The 21,899-nt window shown below is 45.8% G+C and overlaps 1 long non-coding RNA gene across 1 annotated transcript in view; it reads left to right on the top strand.

Annotated features, from left to right (window-relative positions):
• The first annotated feature begins 4,246 nt into the window (after nucleotides 1-4,246).
• Nucleotides 4,247-21,899, top strand: part of LOC147701295 (uncharacterized) — a 72,268-nt gene continuing 54,615 nt past the window's right edge. Inside the window, exon 1 of the long non-coding RNA XR_015297445.1 lies at nucleotides 4,247-4,399. This is a non-coding gene — a long non-coding RNA (uncharacterized LOC147701295). The remainder of the gene's footprint in view (nucleotides 4,400-21,899) is intronic.

Consider the following 21,899-nt stretch of genomic DNA (forward strand, 5'->3'; position numbering starts at 1 on the left):
GGGAGAGGTGGCCATTGGCCCCTCAATGGGGAGGCGGTCCCGTCTAAGGATGGGTCGCCGGAAGTAAAGGAAAAGGCGGTCAAGGCCCCTTCCTTTGTAGGAGGGGTTACAGCCCCCTCCTGGGGAATTTCCCGGGGCCAGTGACATCTGCGACGGCAGATGCGGTAAGTTGTGTGGGGTTGGGATAAGGTCTACGATACCTTCTAGATACCTCACACGAGTATTCGAACGACCTTTAACTGGCGTTGAGTCTTTAGGTGCCCCCGTCAAGTCAAGGGAAATTGGTAGTAGTTGCACTTGAGGTACGCCTCCGTGCTGTCGCCCCTCCCAAGTGGGAGGGGTAAGTCGGGTTAGGGATCTTGACACCGGTTATGACCTTGCCGTTGGCCCTTAAACGTTAGGATGTACAATTTCAATATGTCAAGAAAATGTTTGTAGGATGCTAGTTCCGCTAGGAGAACCTCTGTATTAGAGAATCTGTGAAGGTTAGCCAAACATCGTAATGTGGTAATGAAATTGTACATAACATGAAACGTTTAATGTTTTAATTTTGTTTTAATAAATACGGCCGGGATGGTCACTCCATCCCACTTCCAAAAACTTCAAGAACTGTTTCCGGTTTCCCTCCTTTTGGGGATTGTGTTGAGAGGGGGTGGCGGGTATCTCGGCCATATGGAAAGGGGCGACCAACTCGGTCCCCCCGAACTTATGGCAGAGTGCCTCGATTCCCCCGGGAAGCCATTTTTGGGCGGGGGGCGCGTCTCGGCTGGTATGCCCGAAGCGGCGTAGCTGGGGCGCGCCCGTTCCCGCCCTAGAGTGGGCTGGCCTAGACACTGACGCAGCCAGCCACGCCCTCGGGGCAGGCAGGGGCGGGTATACGCCCGCCCTGAAGACGAATAAAAGGGACGCAAGACCAGAAGACATCCTCTTGTTCCTGTGCCTTGAAGCTGCACCTCCTCGCTGCACGTGAGCTCGGGACGGAACGAAGAGCCAATTTTGACCCACCCACCAGCCCCTGAAGACAGCCAGTTGTTTGTAATAAAGTTGATTAATTTTGCTTCCATTTCGTTTACAGGTTGTGGAGTCCTGTTGATGTTGAGTATAATAAAGAATGGTCGGTTTGAGTGCTTTTTTGCCATTAAAAAGATTCAGATATAGTGTTGGATTTTAAGCATGCTCTTTCGGTCATAGTGGCCAATGTATTCTTAGGTTTTGTTAGCACTATCTTTGTTAGCACTGTCGTATTTATTTTGGTAGGCGGTAAGGTCATGATCGGTGAGCACTAATTAGTAGATCCCTATGAGTGGGCGTCACCCAACACGGATGGGAGCGCTCGGGAGAGGTGGCCATTGGCCCCTCAATGGGGAGGCGGTCCCGTCTAAGGATGGGTCGCCGGAAGTAAAGGAAAAGGCGGTCAAGGCCCCTTCCTTTGTAGGAGGGGTTACAGCCCCCTCCTGGGGAATTTCCCGGGGCCAGTGACATCTGCGACGGCAGATGCGGTAAGTTGTGTGGGGTTGGGATAAGGTCTACGATACCTTCTAGATACCTCACACGAGTATTCGAACGACCTTTAACTGGCGTCGAGTCTTTAGGTGCCCCCGTCAAGTCAAGGGAAATTGGTAGTAGTTGCACTTGAGGTACGCCTCCGTGCTGTCGCCCCTCCCAAGTGGGAGGGGTAAGTCGGGTTAGGGATCTTGACACCGGTTATGACCTTGCCGTTGGCCCTTAAACGTTAGGATGTACAATTTCAATATGTCAAGAAAATGTTTGTAGGATGCTAGTTCGGCTAGGAGAACCTCTGTATTAGAGAATCTGTGAAGGTTAGCCAAACATCGTAATGTGGTAATGAAATTGTACATAACATGAAACGTTTAATGTTTTAATTTTGTTTTAATAAATACGGCCGGGATGGTCACTCCATCCCACTTCCAAAAACTTCAAGAACTGTTTCCGGTTTCCCTCCTTTTGGGGATTGTGTTGAGAGGGGGTGGCGGGTATCTCGGCCATAGGGCATCGAGACATGATGATCTCCATGCGCTATGCTATCATTTTATGGACATCATGAAAGCACTCACTACCATGTTACTGCATTCTAAACAGGTTGAGGAGCGCACAGAAGCTCAGGGTCTTAGGAAGTGCATGGAAACTTTTGAGTTTGTGGTAATTGTTGTAATCCAGTCCAAAGTGCTGGAGACAATATATATTGTGTCCAAACTGCTTCAGTCTAAAGATCTGGACCTATTACAAGCATCAAATATGTTAAGTAGTGCAGCGAAAACATTTGCCAGTTTCAGAGAACAGTTTAAAGATGTTAAAAGCTCAGCATCTTTACTTGCAGCTGCATGGGGAATTCAATTGCATTTTACACAAAAAATCCTTTTGCTGATATGAACACCATAATGCAATGCTTTCATTTCACGATGCCTTCAGAAATCCTAAGAGCTAGTGAAGAGGAGTTATTTGAAGCAGCCATGACCCTGGCAGCTCATTACGAAAAAGTGGCACAATAAAGGATCTGCAGTCCAGCCAAGTATCACGCATCAGACCTGAAGCTAACGCATTTCGGTGCGGTGGTCCGCATCACCGCACTAAAATGCAAAATCACGCATTATAGAGCCTTCTCTGCTGACAAGCAGAGCGGTACTATAACGCATGACTGAGCTGCAGCCGGTGATACTCCCGTAGGCTAGAGGGCTGCCTCTAGATCTTACCCGCAGCTCTATTCTGCTCGCTGCAATGTTTCTATTGCAGTGAGATACCCCCACCCCGGAGTCCCGAGTTCGCATGCGCATAACTGCCATCGACCTTACAGGAGTCAGTGCCCATGATTGACTATAAGTGAGCGCATCAGAGACAGACACAGTCTAAGGTGGGGAATGAGTCACAGGTCCACCATTGCCCTGCTGAACTCAGCTGCCGCCCGCAGTGCGACAGGCAGCATTATATTAAGTTTTTGCTGCACTTTAGACGGCGCCGTAATTCTGAACTGCGCAGCATCCTGAGAGCCCGCTTTGAGCTATTTGACGCTGTTGCGTTGGGGATCTTGAGGTTTGTCACGATTCTTGCGCCACCCTGGGACAGCCAGGCCCAGGCAACGCCGGCCGCAGCTGAATTGTCTTTGTGAACGAAGTAGGAGCTGATCAAAGCTGCGCAGGATGATGGGATCTCGCCCGCCCAGCGACTGAACCCTTAACCCCAGGCCTATCTGTGGTTTACCCGAGTGAGGCACCTGGCAGGCCTCATGATTTGCCAGTGAAGCAGTGCAGCAATAAAGGAGCAGAGCTTGCTAACATCTGACTTCCCCGAGTGGATCCGATACCAGCTTGCTGTCGCAGCAGGTGCAGCCGGGCTCAGCTGCCCCAAGAAGTCATTGGTCATCAGAATGAAGTAGGTACCAGAGCGAGAGAGTGCCGGTATGTTTTAAAATGAACACTTCTGTGCCATATGTGTGTTTTTAGACTACCTGCTGCATGACACACACTGGTGCAAGTACTCTTAGGTAGTGGGGGTGACATGCCACTGAACCATGGCCAGGGCTGACGGCTGCACACCTATTTATGAATATTACTGCTCACTCTCTCAAAAAGTGTATATTTTAGATAATACAGCTTACAGTCGAGCTCTGAACTAGGCTATGTGTAGCTCAGTCAGCCTCTCCTCATGAGGCTTACCCTGCCCCCCCTCCAATGCCTTACTGAGTCGTATGGTAATGGCTTAGAATAGCAATGCAATTTATTCTCAGCCTCAGGTAAATAATAAATAATGAGCGGGGCTGCGCACCCCGCTATAATCAGCGAATTGATTTTTAGTAAACTGCTCAGTGTGTCTTTTTGAAATAAAGTGCAGTATGCGTCCGGGTTGTGACCCCTATGGGTGTAATTTCTGATATTTATCTTTCCCTCGTTTTAATTGCATGATTTTGCTTGTGGAAAAAGTGTCACTCATAGTTGTTGAAATGTCACTCATAATTACGCTGAAATTATAAAAATGTCACATAAAGCAATCTGAAACCTTGGCAGCCATGGATCTGGCTGACTTTTTATTTTTGTGACACCAAACCATGCAATTCTGCCCAGTGTTTTGGATGTTGCAACAGCACTGAAACTTTTTCTAACCATTCCAGTTACTGTAGCCAGTGCAGAAAGGTCATTTTAAAGTTAAAATTAATCAATAACTATCTCCGAAGCACAATGACGAAGGAAAGGCTGTCAGGGCTTTCAACTTTAAGCATTGCGAGTGATCGAGCAAAAATAATAAAGGTGAAAGCTTTAACAGAAGACTGCACGAAGAAAGGCCAAGAGGCAAACATTCTTTCAGTCAATTACATCTCTCCAATTCCGTGAACCAAGCTTTAGTAGCCTTCAGCCACCGGTCTAATTTGCCAGTCACTCTTCCTGGTGTAAGTAGTCTTCAGCCTTATGTTCACTCTTTAAGTATTGTTTTCTGCTGTACCAGCCTTCAAACTCTGCAATACATTTCATCAGGCTCCTGCAACTACTGTTCCTACTTCAAGTCTGATTTTCTAAATGTATCTGTCCTTTGAGTCCCATGAGGAAGCAGTAAGTAATATGGTATTCTGCCAGTATATCATACTTTAACCCCTTCCAAGCTGATGACGAGCTGGGCTCGTCATGGTGTAGCCTCCTCAAACACTGATGACGAGCCCAGCTCGTCATGAAACAATAGAAAATAGCAATTCCCAGCACAGGAGGGGAATTGCCTTAGCAGCCATGGAGTTAAATATTGTTCGCTTATATATAGGCTACCTCAATATTCTGAACATACGTTTATAGAGGCAAAAATAAATGTATTCAGTTTAACCTGACTTATATGCACCCCCTTGACACTTTTCTTTTGCACAGACAAAAGGGGCATTATTTGAGTAAACAGCTTTCTGTATTTTGCTGCTGAACTTGTTATTGTTTTTGCCGGTCCCTTAAATATTGGCGCCTTTATGCACAAATGAAAGGGGCATACTTTGTCGAAATTGGCTTAATGTTTATGCTCCTAAACTTGTTATTGTTTTTATCACTCACGCTGAAATATTTGCACCTTTATGCACAAATAAAAGGGGCATTGTTTGACTGGATGGGTTTGATGTTCATGCTGCTAAATTGTTATTACTTTACCAGGCACTTTGAAATATTTATGCCTTCATGCACAAACAAAAGGGGAATTAATCTGATTAAATAGGTTTGATTTACGTATGCTGCTGTCTGCTTTACTTGTTACTGTTTTGCTAGTCACTTTGAAATATTTGAGCCTTCAAAAAGGGAATTGTTAGTTAAAACTGGTTTGATTATTGAATGTGCTGTATTTGTTGTTTATCAGTTGCTTTGAAATATATGTGCCTTTATGCACACACAAACGGGGAATTGTTTGACCAACCTGGCTTCATTTTTGCATATTGCTGGACTTGTTTTTACAATGCACTTTGAAAGTATTTTCACTTTGATGCAAGAAGAAAGTTTGATTATTTTACAAAACATGCTTTCTTTTTGTATATTGCTGGACTTGTGATTGCTTTATTTTGTACTTTGAAAGTATTTGAACTTTTTCTTTTCCTTTACCAACTACAGTTTTTATAGATTGGCATTAGGTACTTGCTGATATGGTTTGTTTTTATTCTACATGCAGTGTTATTTATGGTGTTTCTTGCACTTGTCTGTAATACGTGTACCTTACATCTTGTATTTAGCATTGTTTATACTACAGAAATTATAAATTAAAACAAACATCTGCATCAGTGTTCTGAAGCATCCAAACAGTTTTCTTCCTCAGCCTTGTTTGCCTGCTTGTTTTGCAGTGCTTACTAATAAAGACATTATGATTGAAATTGATTCCTCCGTTCATGTTATTATCATGCACAACCCTTGACAGTCGCTAGTGTGTAGCATGGAGATAATTCACCAGTCTATTTCTCTTGACTTTCGCAGGATACTGAGTTAAAGCTTGTGTGTTTATGGAATTGCAGGTTTGGGTTTGTCTTTCAAAGTTTCAAGGTATTTTCAATTCTATTTTAGACCCTTCATAGTTGTTCTTCAGCCATAGGCAGTTTCTGAGACAATAGGATCGCTCCTTGGCATTGTTTTGACTGTTGCCTCAGTTAAATAATCTGCTTTTGACAGTATTGTTACAAATGGCAGAGCTTGTTTGTTAAGAGTGTTTTCCACTTTCTCATTAGAACTTAGAGAAAGACAATATAAAGGCATTTCATTTAAATGTTGGAGGTTTCAAATCAAAATATGCTAGATTTCTGGGTGTTAGGGCAAAGTGGTACATGGTGGGCCAAGCCGCCGAAGGGGGGGGGCTCCATGTGCTTTGCAGGGGGCCCCTCAAGTTTTGTTACACCACTGCATGACTAACACTGTGTATATACATCCTGAGTGGAGGTAGAGACGTGTTTAGTGGGGCACCGCTAGCTGTACTGTGTCTAAGTGCTCCTTTACTGAACAAGAAATGGTAGGATGGATGGAAGAGGTTTGTATTCAGTTTATTTCTATAAACTGGTTATTTGCCACTGTGAGGATTTATTTCACGGTTTCAGAGCCACTGAGCCCACATATGTAGAGTACACTGGCATGCTGGGGAGTGTTGGTGCTGTAAGACACAGCCATGGTGGAGAGAGGGCTTGTACGGTAGGCAGCCAGTTATGAGATGAGGAGCCAGAGCTCACCACTATTAAATATCACCAGCCAACACTGAATTACTGCCCATTATGTTATGTTATGTTATGTTATGTTATGTTATGTTATGTTATGTTATGTTATGTTATGTTATGTTATGTTATCGGTATTTGTTATGCGCACAGCGGCTCCAGCGAAGGAGCGTCCTGGCGCAGTGACAAGGTAGGACATAACATAACAAGGAACTGAACAGGGAAGGACCACTGAGAAGACTCACTAAAACAAAAATGTTTTAATAGCTTTCCGAAAAAGCAAAAGGTCCTCCAACAGGCGGATTTCAACCGGAAGGGAGTTCCAGATGGTTGCAGCTTTGACACTAAATGAGCGTCCACCTGCACGACAGAGCCTGAATCTAGGGACCACAGCGAGAGCCTGGCCTTGAGAACGCAGGGTGCGTGTAGGTACATAAAAGGACAGGAAGCTAGACATAATCTGGGGACCTATACCCTTCAGAATTTTAAAGGTCAAGCAAAGGACCTTAAAATGGATTCGCTTCCTCACTGGAAGCCAGTGCAAGGAGCGGAGGACATTTGAGACAGGACAAAATCTGGGCAGGCCGACAATCGCTCTAGCCACAGCATTTTGTACCCGTTGTAAGCGGGTGATTTCTGCCAGGTTGGCCCCCACCAGGAGAGAGCTGGCGTAATCCAGGCGAGAGATGACAATGGCCTGGGTTACCAGCTGCCTGGTTTGGGCATCAAAAAATTTGAGGACAGGTCTTAAGCCCCGAAGGAGGCCAAAACAGCACGCTGCTGTTTTCTTGGTGTGGCCAACGAAGGTGAGACCAGCATCCAACCAAACTCCCAGGTTTTTCAGTTCCGATACCGGAGTCGGAGTCGGTCCCAACTCTGACGGCCACCATTGGTCACCCCATAATTCCACTCTCTTCCCGACAATCATAACCTCTGTCTTGGTGGCATTGAGCTGGAGACAGTTCCCCGTCAACCAGCTCACAAGCCTGCTGTTCACTACCTTGCTTCACTGTAATCTCTATTTTTAACGATTGTTGATGTCACAAATCCTGACATTTTGCCAAATTTTGTACTTATGCTTTTTTGCATATTAATGAATGGGACACAATATCTATAACACAAATAACAATGGTTTGAGTTACTACCACTAGGTGTACAGCCTTGGTGTAGTTTAGAAAGTAATAAATTCCATATCCCATGCCTCCCTTGAGTACATTACTATATTCGGATGTCAACAAATGACCTGTGAGTTATTTTTATTTTTGTAACGTAAATCTGCAGATTTGGAGTTGCCTTCGAGACTTGTTGAGAACAATAATGTACATAGATGCTATTTTGACGCAAAACAATAGTAACATTAGGAACATTGTAAGGAGGTTTTCAGTTTAAATAGTTTATTTAGAAAAATACATGGTTTTCAAATATTCTTTTGTGTCTCAATTCTTTATAAACTTTTTTCGAAATCAAACATGCAATGATCAATAATCAAATACCTTCATAAAAACAGAAAAAAAGAAGCACCAGTTATACAATATTAGATGCAAGCAATGACATAGATACCAAAAAGAAATAATAACAAAGCAGAAGGAAAAAAAAAACAAGCAAAGTACAAATACAGATATTTTTTGAAGTGGCTGTGCTAACCTCACGCTTTAGCAACTAGGCCCTCCCCGCCTCCCCCGGCCCCTTCCCAGATCTTTCCTGGAGTAGGGGCTGTCCCACAGTTTGAAGGTCTGTCAGGAGTCCAGGGGAACAGCTGCCTCCAATAGGCGCTTCCAGAGCCAGGCTAGACACAAAATAAAAGTGGCCCCCATTTGTGAATTAGAAAGATAAAAAAAAACAAGTGGCCCATGTTTACAAAGTGGGGTAGTTTTGAACTTGTAAAGACATGCTGTGTAAATGTTTTGCAAAGTATGGAAGAGTGAAGTGATTTAAGCTTGCTGCGGCAATGTTTGTTTAAATATGAGGAAAATATTTGTGTGTTGCAAATTTAATAAAGAAATCTAAACCATAAATATGAGGAAAATCAACTGTATAGACCTGCTCAGTAGACCATAAAACAGGTCCACAGACAGCTAGAAGACTTGCCCACACACTGACTTTTCAGGCCGGCCCATTGGGCACTGCCTGATTGCTTCATAGGCCAGTCCAACCCTGGGCGCTGCCATCAAGAACAGCGTGAGTGCTATACAGCCATCAAAATCTAATGCCACAAAATCAACCCACATGCCTTAAGCGGGTGTAAGAGGCTTTCTTACCGCTCATCTGATGATGATGTAATTTTATGTGAGGTCATCAAGAACAAATCTTGTGTCACTTCCTGCAATATCTTCAAAGGGAGAGTGTATGCTGCAGTAGGAATTAAGGAAGGGAATGTCTTGCTTATCATTAGGGTGTTAAAATGGCTGCAGCCAGAAACGTAAGAAGGTATAGTATGGGATAAACACATTAGATTAAGAATCTATCTTGGCCTCTGTGTGGCACTGCAGCCTGTTTACTGCTGGTGGGTAATTGGATAGACTCGAATCCTGGTGGCTTCTCACCGCAAATGTCTTTATCTAATCAGTTGAGGCATTACACGGCAGGCTCGCTTTCAGACTGGATTTTATTTCATCGCTTATACCACAAACATCCTTGAAATCCCTCTGATAGATTACCATGTTGTAAACGCTGGTGTGACTGAATAACCACATGTCATGCTCTTACCACAAAAGCCACACAAGCTCATACCGTGTCAAAAGAAACACACCCAGCATAAGTAATGTGGGAGGTCTTCAGTGAAAGGGAATGACTGATGTAGAGCTCCACAGAAGAAAGAATTTGCAAAGCCAACAGACCTGGGTTAAGTGTGTTATTGTGTGCAGTTTAATCACATTGAAGGCGTACAAGAAACACAAGGCAGACTGATTGAAGGCTCCCAAGCATTTTGTGATAGTCCAGTGGTTTTTTGATGTTTGAATGGTGTGATGTACTATACTTATGAAACTGTGCTACAGAAGCACTCCGAGGCAGCCGCGGCCTATGACAGGTATGAACGGTGGGGCCGGTGAGGAGCGGGGGAAGGGCGGAGGGAATTATAATGCCAAAAGAAAATTAAATAAATAATTATTTTGCCCTCGTCATGGTCTGTCTAAATCCCCCCAGCCCGCCGCTCCGCAGTTACCTGCACAGGCCGCGGCTGCTCAAAGGTTACTCGGATGTGCATTATTTCTTGTTATTGGCACACAGGAAGTCACCAATGGCACCCTGCTAGTGATTGCCATGAGTGTACCTGCGCTAGAGGGGAATAGCTATAAGAGGGCTAAAAATGGTGAATCAAACAGAAAACGATAGTTACTGAAGGCATCAAAATATTTAGAGCTGACCCCAGGTACACATATGGGGGCCTGCCCCAATTACTGTACAAGTAGCCATATATGTATTTGGTCTATACTACATTCCCTACAATATATAAGGTCTGTCTTTTATGGCCCTTAAAATGTGAAGTCTATTCTGAAGTTCCTTTCACCTGTTCCGCCATGAGAAGCAAACCAAAGACCTCTTTCAGGTATTGGTGTCTTACCCATGGGCAGTGTGAGCTGAGCTCAAAACCAACAACCCTTCCTCAGGTCGACCCGGTTGATGACTACTCCAAGGTGCACCCGAGGTGCAGAATGACTGCACTTCAGCCCAGTTCTTGATATCTAAAAGAATATGTTCCAGGGCTCAAAGTTTTGATCAGAAGTTTGCTACTGGTGCTATCCAGGCAGGTAACACCAAGTGTGCGTTGTCTTGATTGCACTTCATGTCTCTTTCATCCATCACAAGCCACTCCATGCCCCTTTATCTCACTCATTTACATGACTTTTTCATCCCTGCTGTCTTTCTTGCTTTCTCACTGCTTTCCCATCTTTCTCTCGCTACTTCTTTCCTCTTATTGTGTTTTCTCTCTCTTGCTCTGGCTCAAAGTCTGATGAGGAGAAATACATGTGGGTTGTTGCCACCTGCAACCACCAGTTCAAATTAAGCACTTGGGGTGTCTATTGATGTTTGTCAAATTTAGCACTTGGGGTTCCAATTGATGTTTGTCAAATTAAGCACTTGGGGTTCCAATTGATGTTTGTCAAATTAGGCACTTGGGGTTCCCATTGATGTTTGTTAAATTTAGCTCTTGGTGTGCCCATTGATATCTGTGGATCTGCCTATGGGGCGCTTTCAACACTAAAAAGGTGGGCCTCATAGACCTTTTACTGAGGTATGTGTGCAACCTCTTGAGTGGTGCCTTCAGGACTTGAGCTGGGCCTCACAAACCTTTAACTAAAGTACCAATGGTTCTCTTTGGATGGTTCCTTCAAGGGGTTCGAGATGTGCCCCAAAATATTAAGCCGGTATAATTTAAGGCACACATGGGCTTTTCAGTGGCGTAACACAAAATGAAGCCTCCCCCCCCACCCTGCAGTAGGTGTTGAGGTGGCCCCTTGTATCCCACATCTCACAGATATACATTGCCTTCAGCCAAATGTGGGTCCCCGACAGAATTAGGTCCCTTAAAGGATTGGGAGGCCCCCTCTGATCCCAGGGCTGCATGAACCTGCGTGCACCCCTGGGGCCTTCTCAAAACTGGATTGGAGTAAAAGTCTCGAGGCTTACATTTATTCCTGTGCCAATACATACATTGAGCATCATGAGCTAAATGTACATACCAATATAGGCACAAAGTACCCAGGCTTTATGTGCAATTTTACATAAAGAAAGCCTATTAAACAGCCTGAAGGGAAACCCAATAGAGATGTCACAACAGATTTTCACCATTGCCCACACAATAGTGCATGTACTGGAGCCTGCTCAGCTCAGTTAGCCGCAATGCATGGCCCTTTGTGTTTCTGAGCTGAGCACTCTGCAGTCAATTTGTGTTTGTTAACGCTTTACCCATGTGCTACAGAAAGAGGGCTACACTTTGAAACAAGAACAAAGCTCCCTTCTGCATCTGTGTGCAGGTTCCAACGGATAGTACCAGGCAATATCGAAGTCAGAATATCGAAGAAACACAATATTGTGAGCAGAATATTGAGGGACATAATATCATAGAGGTAAAGGCACAGTGGGGGTATAGATTTACCATACTAATTTAAAACATCTCTGTTTAATGAGTTTTCACATTTTTGTAACTATATTTGAAATTAGATTGAGACTTAACATCAACAATTATGTGTTTACATCATTGCAGGACGTACAGATCACTGCCCTGAGACTAATTTCTCTTCAGCTACGAAACATAACAATTTACTCTTGGGCTACAGTGCAAGCAGCCTGCCCTTAAAATCACCCCACTGAGTCTATTGTGTCTCCAGGTGTAACTAGTCTAAAGGTGTTGAAGTGGTTCAATCAGGGTTCTAAGATCTTGGTGTGTTTCTCTGGACAACTCTTCAATTTGTATGCTGCCAACTCTTCTGTAGTGGAGTATTTATCCTGTAATTACTATTCTTTATTTCAAGTCATTTTTATTGAGTAATAATAAATGAACAAATGACAAATAGATGCTGGAACTCAAACACCTACCTGCCGTGAGGGGAATGGCCATTGACGCCATCATTTGTCTGCTGTGAGGGGAACGGCCAACAAGTCCTTCTCGCCGCTGGGGTGACTACATCCCCCAGCAGCCCCTCAGCGGTGCCTGCCGTGACGTCTCTCCCCACGCCTGGAGGCGCATAAAAGACCAGCCATCCTCCAGCAGCGCGTAGGGTGACCAACTGGCATAGGTGCAAATTCAGGACGGTGAGTGTAAAAATTCAGGACAAAGTGACAAAATTCAGGACAAAAATTCAAGACAAAAGGTCAAAATTCAGGACAAAACTTCGGGACAAAAAGTACGTTTTACAGACACGTCAGAGGTGGTAGCGCAATAGCATATAAGTAAGTAAATAGACAACCATCTAAGTACAAGTCAAAATAAGTTTATATTAGGTTGAGAAAATCATACACTTCACGTTTTTTCAGTATGGCCGCAGCTTGCTACCTTAGACGATTAAAAATGTGCATCTCGCTCCAGCAGGTACATTAGTCATTAGACAATGATGAATCACACCAGAATATAAGTGAGCCCGCTTTTATTGTTGATTGAAAACTACTGGATATACAAGGAACTTTGCAGTACCAGCCCCCAGTAACAAAACCGCTCCCCACCCTTTCCAGCCTCCCAGGAAAACAACAGATGCCCGGTCCGGCCAGTCCTGCCTTGCTACCACCCTTCAATGGTGCCCCTCATCTTCACTTAGACAGTCTCTCATGTGTATTTAATTTCTCTTAGTGGTACTCATCCCAATTATGTAGGGCAGGGTGTCGGAGTGCGTTACATCACACACATTATACATAGACAATGACTCATATTAATGTGAAAGTCAATGTATAGGAAATGTTACTTAAGATAATAGGTGCCACAAGGTGTAATCATTCTTTCATCCTCCATTCAGTCTTTCACCATTCATTCTGTCCTTCCATCTATCTGCCCATTTATATCCAAACATATTCAACCATTTACAAACCTATCCACCATATATCCTTCCATCCATCATTTCACTCATCCATCCCTCATCCACCCTTTCACTCATCCATCCATTATTCATCTACCCACCCTTTCACCCCATCCATCTGTAGTCATCCATCCAATCTTTCACCCATCCATCTATTCACTCGTCCATCCAGCCATTTACCCTTTTACCCATCCAGCCATCTATTCACTCACTCACCCATCCACCCAGTCACTTATCCATCCATCCATCCACCCATCCACCTACTCATCCATTCATTAATTCCATCCATTGATCCTATGACTCATCCATCCTTTCACTCATCCATCCATTCTGTCATCCATCCACCCTTTCACTTCTTCACTCATCTATCCATTCTTTTGTCCATCCATCCACCCTTTTACTTATTAATTCAATCCATCCTTTCACTCATCCATTCACCCATTCACTCGCCCATCTAAGCTTTCACTCACCCATCCATCCTTTCACACACCCATCCACCCTTTTACCCATCCATCAACCCTACCACCCATACATACATCTTTTTACCTTTTCTCTCATCCATACTTCCACTCATTCATCCATCCTTTCATTTTTTATCTATCCATTCACCCTCTCATTCATCCATTCATCCTTTCAGAAATCCATCCAGCCATTCACACATTCCATCACTTATTTACTCACCCACCTTTTCACATTATGAGCTGAGCCTTTGTCTGCAGAGTTGTAGACAGAAGAGGCCCATCAAGAGCTTCACCTCGCTGTAGTTCCTAAAGCAAGGGGTGGGGTGGGGTGGGGGAAAGTTCACTATGCCCCTGCACATAGGCAGTCTGAAAACGCAGAAGTCATGAGTCATGCATGATGCACAGTGCCAGGATGTGAGTTGACTGTGACATGGTGTTTCCAGGGCTTTAAGTGGTGTAAAAAAACTGGGGTGTCTCTTCAAAGGGGGTGTTCGATGTAATTAAGGACGTGGTTTAAAACACCTAGGCTAAAAATCTGCGCTACGTAGTGTTCCGCCGGACTGGTATTATGTTGTTTATGTCATTGTATCCAGATATATAATACGGCAAGTATCATTACACAAACAACAAGCCAGGACTATTGGCTTTGTCAATGGTTGTTAGTTGCTTAAAATAAAAGAGCAGCAACCATGGCTTTGTTGATTATAATATTGAAAATACTTCAGTTCAAAAATGATGAGGCAGTGCAAGAACTATAACCCGTTCTTTTTAACTTATTTTACAGGCTTCTTTATATGAAATGTTTTCCAACGTTGCAGCATTAGCATTTCTTTTTTACATTTTATCAATCAGATTGCCCTGCTGTACACTGAGGCAGGAGGAGGCCGCCACATGCTCTAACACCCTAGACAGACCCATTGACATTCTGTATGCGGCAATTAGCCGGCATACAGAATGATAATGGGGGGTGTGGGGGGGGGGGGGGGCTGCTCTTGTGCAACAGGAAGAGTGTGAGGCGCCAGCACCAAGGGTCTGAGGCCTCTCACAGGGAACAGTGCTGTTCCCTGCAAGGCCAAAATTACGGACAAAAGGCGTCCGTAAAAAGGATCCTCACGGACAACGGACGTGAGGTCCAAAAAACGGACTGTCCATGAAATTTACGGGCGGTTGGTCACCCTAGCAGCGCAGGATGCTGGAACTCAGCGCACTTGCACTTTGCCATTGCTGTTAGGGGAACGGCCATACAAACACCTAGCTGCCGTGAGGGGAACGGCCATTGACGCCATAATTTGTCTGCCGTGAGGGGAAAGGGCAACAAGTCCTTCTTGCCGCTGGGATGACTACATCCCCCAGCAGCCCCTCAGCGGAGCCTGCCGTGACGCGCACTGGTGTGCCCGGGCCAAGGGCAGGCCCGTCTGCGCCCATCAGAGGCCGAAGGAGGCCGGGCAGGGCCACATTATTTTCAGCTTCCACATCGGAAGCCACCTTTGATAAGCACACAAACTTAAAAGGTACTGTTTGAACTTGCGGTGGGTTGTTATTGATATTATTGACACTACTGACTTTATTTATTGATTTTGGTATAAAGGAAGATGGGAAAGTAAATCATGTCAAAAATAAAAGTGGGACAAGGAGTAGTTGGCACGTTGATGCATTTTTACTAAGAGCAGATACCGCTCTCATTCACGAAATAGAGTTAACAGAGCGCAGCCTGTCTTTGAATCCCCCATACTCAATCAGTCTGTAGTAACCAGGGAAGGTTGGGTGACTGGCAACTTCAACCTCCAACCAGTGGGCTACATTCATCAAGCCCAATGCCTAATAATGGCACAGTATAGATAATTGCATGCATAGGCCAATCAGGACTATGGATGGGCCCGCCGGAGGGGATGCACGGGCCTTGATTTCCCCACCAAAAGTGATGTTACAGGTTGGGCTAGAGGGCTCATTTGTACGATGTTGAGCTCTCATCGCAGAGTCAGGGTCTACTCCGAAAAGATGGAAAGGCCAAAGACTCTTTAAATTTGCAGTCTGTTGGCCAGGTTTATGCCAAACCAGATAATAGACCGCAAAGCCAAAGGGGCATATCATCAAGACGATTATCGCCGCTTTAGCGGCCGTTTTTCGACCATGAAGTGGCTATAATCCTAATGCGGTATTAGCAAGGGCATGCTAACCGGCTTCAGCATGTGTAACCTTATGGCATAGCACATTTCACCAACACCTTGCATCTCATCGCTAATGAGATGCAAGGTAGGCGTTTCTGACATTCACTACATGCCAGAACATCGATAACGCGGCTTCCTGCTATCAACAAGGATGGCCCATTCCCGCGTTGCGACCATGAAAGTCGCACAAAGAGCCGATTAAAGCTGGTTCCTTACGCCAGGTTAATTGCTGACTTAGCCATATTGCCCTATGGGGGGTGGATTATCATGCTGAATCCCCCATGGCATATCAACAAGACCTACCCTATAGCTGACATGTTATCGCTGGATTACCAGCGATGTTGAAGCATTTTGCCGCTATCACTGAATATATTATCGATTTGGAGATAGCCGTTGTTGATACGCGGTATCTCAGTGACAATATCCAGCGATAGCATGCGATAACTTCAATCGTGCTAAGCGCGATTAGCGATATTTATTGCGGGGCCTTGTAGATATGCCCCAAAGTACTTTTGTGAGTCAGCAAATAGATGATTTAATTATAAGTGGCACTGATATTAATTTGCACCTTCCCTCACAAAGTACACCTTACATTATTGTGTTAGCCAATGTTCTTCCGTTGCGGTCTGGCCAGAGGGAACACTGGTATTCTCTGAGAAATAAGGCACTGCACTTTGTAAATATAAAAACAGGGTTTGATAACAGATTCTTATTCTCAGCATTCAAGATGGCTCGCAGGATTGGGTGGGTAGGTGCAACTTATAAGAACCTTCCAGGGGATTATGGTGTGCTGACCTTTAGATCCCCAGGCCTGGTAAAATCAATATTAGACATGATGGTTAATAAATCGGAGAACAAGCACACAATTTCTGTATTACCGCTGGGTTTGTTCTATCCACCACCCAAACCTGTAATTTATAATATGGAAGAAGAGAGACACCCGATGATAAATCAGCACCTTCAGCCCCAACCCTGGTTTCATAGAAATCAATTTGCACCATTAAGCGATATAGCAGAATTAGATTCATAAAAGGGGGTAGGTCGCATGAAAATTCACATGATTCTTTCAATGATTTTGCCAACATCCCCATTACAACTGGGAATCTACGGGTACCTTCATTCCCCAGGATTACCAGGCCAACATTTGTTTTAATCCTGAATCTGCTCAGCAGCTAAGTGCATCCCTGTCTTTAGGTGCAGTGGAGGAGGCCCTGCGAAAGGGTATTGATTCCAAAGCCCCAGGGACAGATTGGGCACCCTTGGACTTCTTTCAAAGAAATCCAGTGACATTGGGCCCCTTGATACCAAGGGCCAGATGTAGGTAGCCAAATACCGGTCTGTAACGGCCGAAATTCGCTAATTTCGGCCATTACCGACCGGTATATTGAAAAGGAGATGTAGGAGTCAAAAATCTACAGAATCGAAAAATATGAGTCGGTATTTTACCGATTCGGAATTTACTGAATTCATAGTTACCGATTACTTATTTACCGAATCGGTAAATAAGAAACGGTAAAAAATGTCAATTGAGATGTAGGAAACCAAAAAAATACCGAATTTCATGAAATTCGGTATTTAGGAGTCAGTATTTACCATGGATTGAAAGCAGGTGGTAACCAGGTGCGGGCTATAAAATAAGGCCCCAAAATGCAACAGTGTAACCAGAATGGCGGCATTCTACGTCATAGCAATGCGTCTACGACTACAGGCAGCAGGAGAGAGGGTATGGAGAAGGGAGGAGCAAGTGTACAGGCAGAGGATAACACTCTTCCAATTGACGGAGCCAGAGATACTGCAAAGGTACAGGCTACACCCCAGAACCATCCTGGACTTGATCAGGGACCTGCACCCACTCCTGGATCACCCAACACCAAGGGCGCACGCCATCCCTCCCCATGTGCAGGTGCTGTATAGCCTACACCTGCTTGCCTGTGGTAGTTACCAGAGTGTGATTGCTGCAGTACGTGGTGTGTCCCACAGCTGCCTGTCCCGTTTCTTTAGGAAGTTCCTTGAGGCCATGATGCACAGAATGCATCATTATATTCGGGTCCCTGACACACCTGCGGAACTTACGAAGACCAAAACTGAGTTATATGAACTGGCACACTTCCCTCACGTGATAGGCTGCATAGATGGCACCCACATCCCAATCTGCCCACCTGCAGCCACAGAACACAAATACAGGAACCGGAAGTCAACGCACTCCATCAATGTGCAGGTGATATGCAACGCTGGCAAAATCATTACAGACATTGTGGTGAAATTCCCTGGGAGTACCCACGATTCGTACATATTCCAGAACAGTGGGAACTACGCACGCCTTGTTGCTGGAGAGTTTGGGGAAGGATACCTGCTAGGTAAATGACTGTGACACAACCTGATAGTTATAGCAGATGAATGTATCATGAGAATGTAACTAATGGCACTCTCTTTTCCACCTAGGCAATAGCGCATATGCCCTGCGGTCCTTCGTTCTCACCCCCTACCTCAATCCATCTACCAGGAGTGAGAGGCGTTACAATGCGGCTCACAGATCAACTTGCAACATTGAACGCACATTTGGACTCCTCAAAAGCAGGTTCCGCTGCCTCCACAAGAGCGGAGGTGCACGCCAGTATACTCCAATCCTGTGCTGCAAAATGATAGCGACCTGTGCCATGTTGCACAATCTTACTACCAAGGAAGGCACAGAGGTGGAGCTCACACATCATGAGGACATTGATGATGACACAGAACAGGCAGAGCCCTATGCAACAGGAGCAGCACCAGCAACAGATGGGAGACTGAGACGGGCAGAGATCACACGCCGATATTGCTAAGTAAGTAAGGAGACACAGACAGGCTTAGTTTTTGAAGTACGTAGTTTAATTGTCACTACGACATTTAAATGATACCACACCATGGTACTACAATGTCTATTTTTCTGACTGGGTGGTCACAGTTAACCTCACCGTGACCTGTCCTGTGGGTTGAGGATATGTTCAATGTTTGCGCCCACGCACTACAGTGGGGGATGCACGAGTCTGGGGCTTTCGGTGGTACCTGGGTTACCAGATTGGCGCCTGCTGCTCCTACGCATGTCAGGAACAGGAGTGCTAGAGCCACTCCTGCTTGTGGAGTCTTCTGTTTCCCCGACACCTGTGTCTCCAGCATTGGCTGCTTAGTTAGTGAGCATCAGCTCCATAGCAGAGGTGACTCTCCCCATCTCCCTTGACAAATCTGTGCAGCAGTGCACAATTGCATCCTGCATGGCGACAGAACGCCGGCACAGCAGGGAGGTTGCTGTAGCAAAGCGGTTCAAGGCTTTTGACTGTTGCCGCATATACTGAAGATTTCTGCGCCTCTCACAGTGGTCTCTATCTAATTTGTCGCACAGAGCATTCATGCACTGTGTCATGTCTGTCATCCCCTTTGCCATGGACTGCATGCTCTCAGTCTTGTTGCCAATGCCATGGTCTATGTTTGACATCTTTCAATTTATACTGCGTACCTACCTGTACACTGCTAACATTGCCTTTGCCTGCAGGCGCTGGACTTTTACCATGGTGGCCTCAAGACCATAGAAGACCCACTCTCCATCCTGGCCTTCGCCTCTCTCCCATGCCCTTCGGCCTCAGACACTGGCCCGCACAGCTCCTGAGGTAGTCTGCTGCCCAGCGTTGATAGCCACAGGTGGATTACTTGGAATTACACCCTCCTCATCTTCCTCATCTGACGTTTGCAAAATCCTGAGAGGGGGCACACCAAGCCTCCTTGCCCTTCCCTGCACAGATGACTGTGATGTTGGTGTGTGGGAAAGTGCTGCTGGTTCCAACTCTTGGGTCCCAAACAACAGAGGTGTCTGATGCTGTGGTGTGGTAGGTCGCTCAGGTGTAGTGGCTTCCTGCGTTGTGGTGTTGTCTTCCTGAACAGCGCTATGACCTGCTCTTTCTTTTGTCTTCTCCCTCCTCTCAGTTGTCGGTGCCCTCTCCTCCCTTGCCTGTGCTTTACTGCGCGATGACTCTCCTGTGGACAGATATGGACATTGAGTCAGTGGTGTAGTTCACCTGTGTGTCATGATTAAATCACACTTCTATCACACAATTGCCTAGTCTTCATCAGCTTCTGGAAGTAGTGTGTGGCATGCCTTGCTGAATGCTATGGTCACTGCATTGATGAATGTACCTATGACTACGTCTCCCATGATGCATTGCTGGACATAAGTGCAACCTGTTCTGAAGGGTGATGCTGACACACACAGTTGAGTTGAGTTGAGTTGAGTTGGGATTTATAACGAGCGTAGCTACCCTAGGGCATCCCAGCGCTGACATGATCTTAGATCCAGAGAAGAAGTAGGAAAAAGAAGATTGAAGGTTAAGGGAAGAGCCAGGTTTTTAATTGCCTCCGAAAAGTAAAGAGGTTATGTTCTCTCTTCATAGCAAGTGGGAGGGTGTTCCACAGTTTTGGGGCATTGTAAGAGAACAAGTGGCCCCCGGATCTGGCCTTTCTTATTCTTGGAACGCTGGCGAGGGCGAGAGAGTCGGATCTTAATTGTTTGTTGGACTGGTGAGGTTTCATCAGGGGTCTCAGAATTGGGGGGCCTTTGTCGTGCATTATTTTGTGGGAGATGCATAAGGTCTTGAAGGTAATTCCTTCTTTCACTGGGAGCCAGTGAAGGCTTCTGAGAGCTGGTTTGGCCGAGCATCTCGCTTTGGTTCCAGTTAGGATTCTGGCAGTCGCGTTCTGGGCGCACTGCAGTCTGTGAACATCTGATGCCGGAGCCCCCAGATACAGGACGTTGCCGTAGTGCAGTCTGGAGTTCACCAGCCCCTGCATCAGTAGTTTCCTTGATTGGAAGGGGATCAGATGGAGGATCTTTCGGGACATACGGATGAGGCCAAAACAGGTGCCGGAGGTTTTTCTGGCCTGAGTCTTAAAGTTGAGGTCCTGGTCCAGCCAAATGCCAAGACTTTTGACCTTGGGTTTGGGGGTTGGAGGCGTTCCCATGCATGGTGGCCAGGAGAGGTTTGTAGGGAGCTTGTGTGGGTTTCCCAGGAGAAGTATCTCCGATTTATCTCCGTTCAGTTTTAGTCGAGATTCACACATCCATTGAAAAACCCTATCTAGGCATATAGCCAGGTTGTCTAGGCTATTGCTCAACTGGTTAATAGAGACCACCAGCTGGGTGTCATCGGCGTACATTACTGTTTTGATGCCAAAAGGAGCAACAATGTCCTCTAAAGGGGACATGTAAACGTTAAAAAGCGTGGGGCTCAGGGAGGAGCCCTGGAGTGGCAGGGCCTTGGACGTGGCGGTGCCATCCGACACTTGGAAGGATCTTTCTTCCAGGAAAGATTTGATCCAGGACAGGGCGGAGTCAGCGACTCCTATCAGACTTAGCCGGTGGATGAGGATGGCGTGGTCCACCCTGTCGAAGGCGGCACTCAGGTCGAGGAGGATCACTGAAACTGATCCTCCTGCGTCCATGATGCTTCTAGCCTCTTCGACCACGGCTAGAAGGGCGGTGTCGGTACCCTGTCCAGGTCTGAACCTGGTCTGGGATTGACGGAGCAGGTGATTGGCTTCCAGGAAATTAGAGAGTTGATGGTTGGCAATACGTTTGGCCACTTTGCTGATAGCAGGGAGAAGCGATATGGGTCTGAAGTTGGTTGGGTCCATGGGATCGAGGTGAGTTTTTTTTAAAAGAGCCCTGACCGTGGCTTTCTTCCAGTTGGCCGGAACAGAGCCCAATTTAAAGGAGACGTTATTGAGGTTGGTGAGAGAAGGAGCCACCGTGGAGGCGACCAATTTTAACTTGCTGATGGGAGCTGGGTCTGAAGGGGAACCACTTTTTACAGTTTGTAAGGTGGACAGAAAAATCTCTGTGGTGATCTGGGGGAAGGTTCGTAGGCGTGGAGCCTCTGGGAGGGGGGTGGAGTAATGGTAGCTTGTGGGGGAGTGGGGGCCGGGAGTGAGGTCAGAATTTTGTCGATTTTTGAAGAAAAGAACTCGGCCAGCTGATTGCATCTGGCGCCCTCTGGGTCCGGAGTGGGTAAGGGGTCTTGAATTTTCGTGAGGAGACGTACAATGCAGTAAGTTTCTTTCGCAGGATTGGCTGCTGCTG

Source organism: Lissotriton vulgaris, chromosome 7 (genome assembly GCF_964263255.1).
Source record: "Lissotriton vulgaris chromosome 7, aLisVul1.2, whole genome shotgun sequence".
Taxonomy (NCBI): domain Eukaryota; kingdom Metazoa; phylum Chordata; class Amphibia; order Caudata; family Salamandridae; genus Lissotriton; species Lissotriton vulgaris.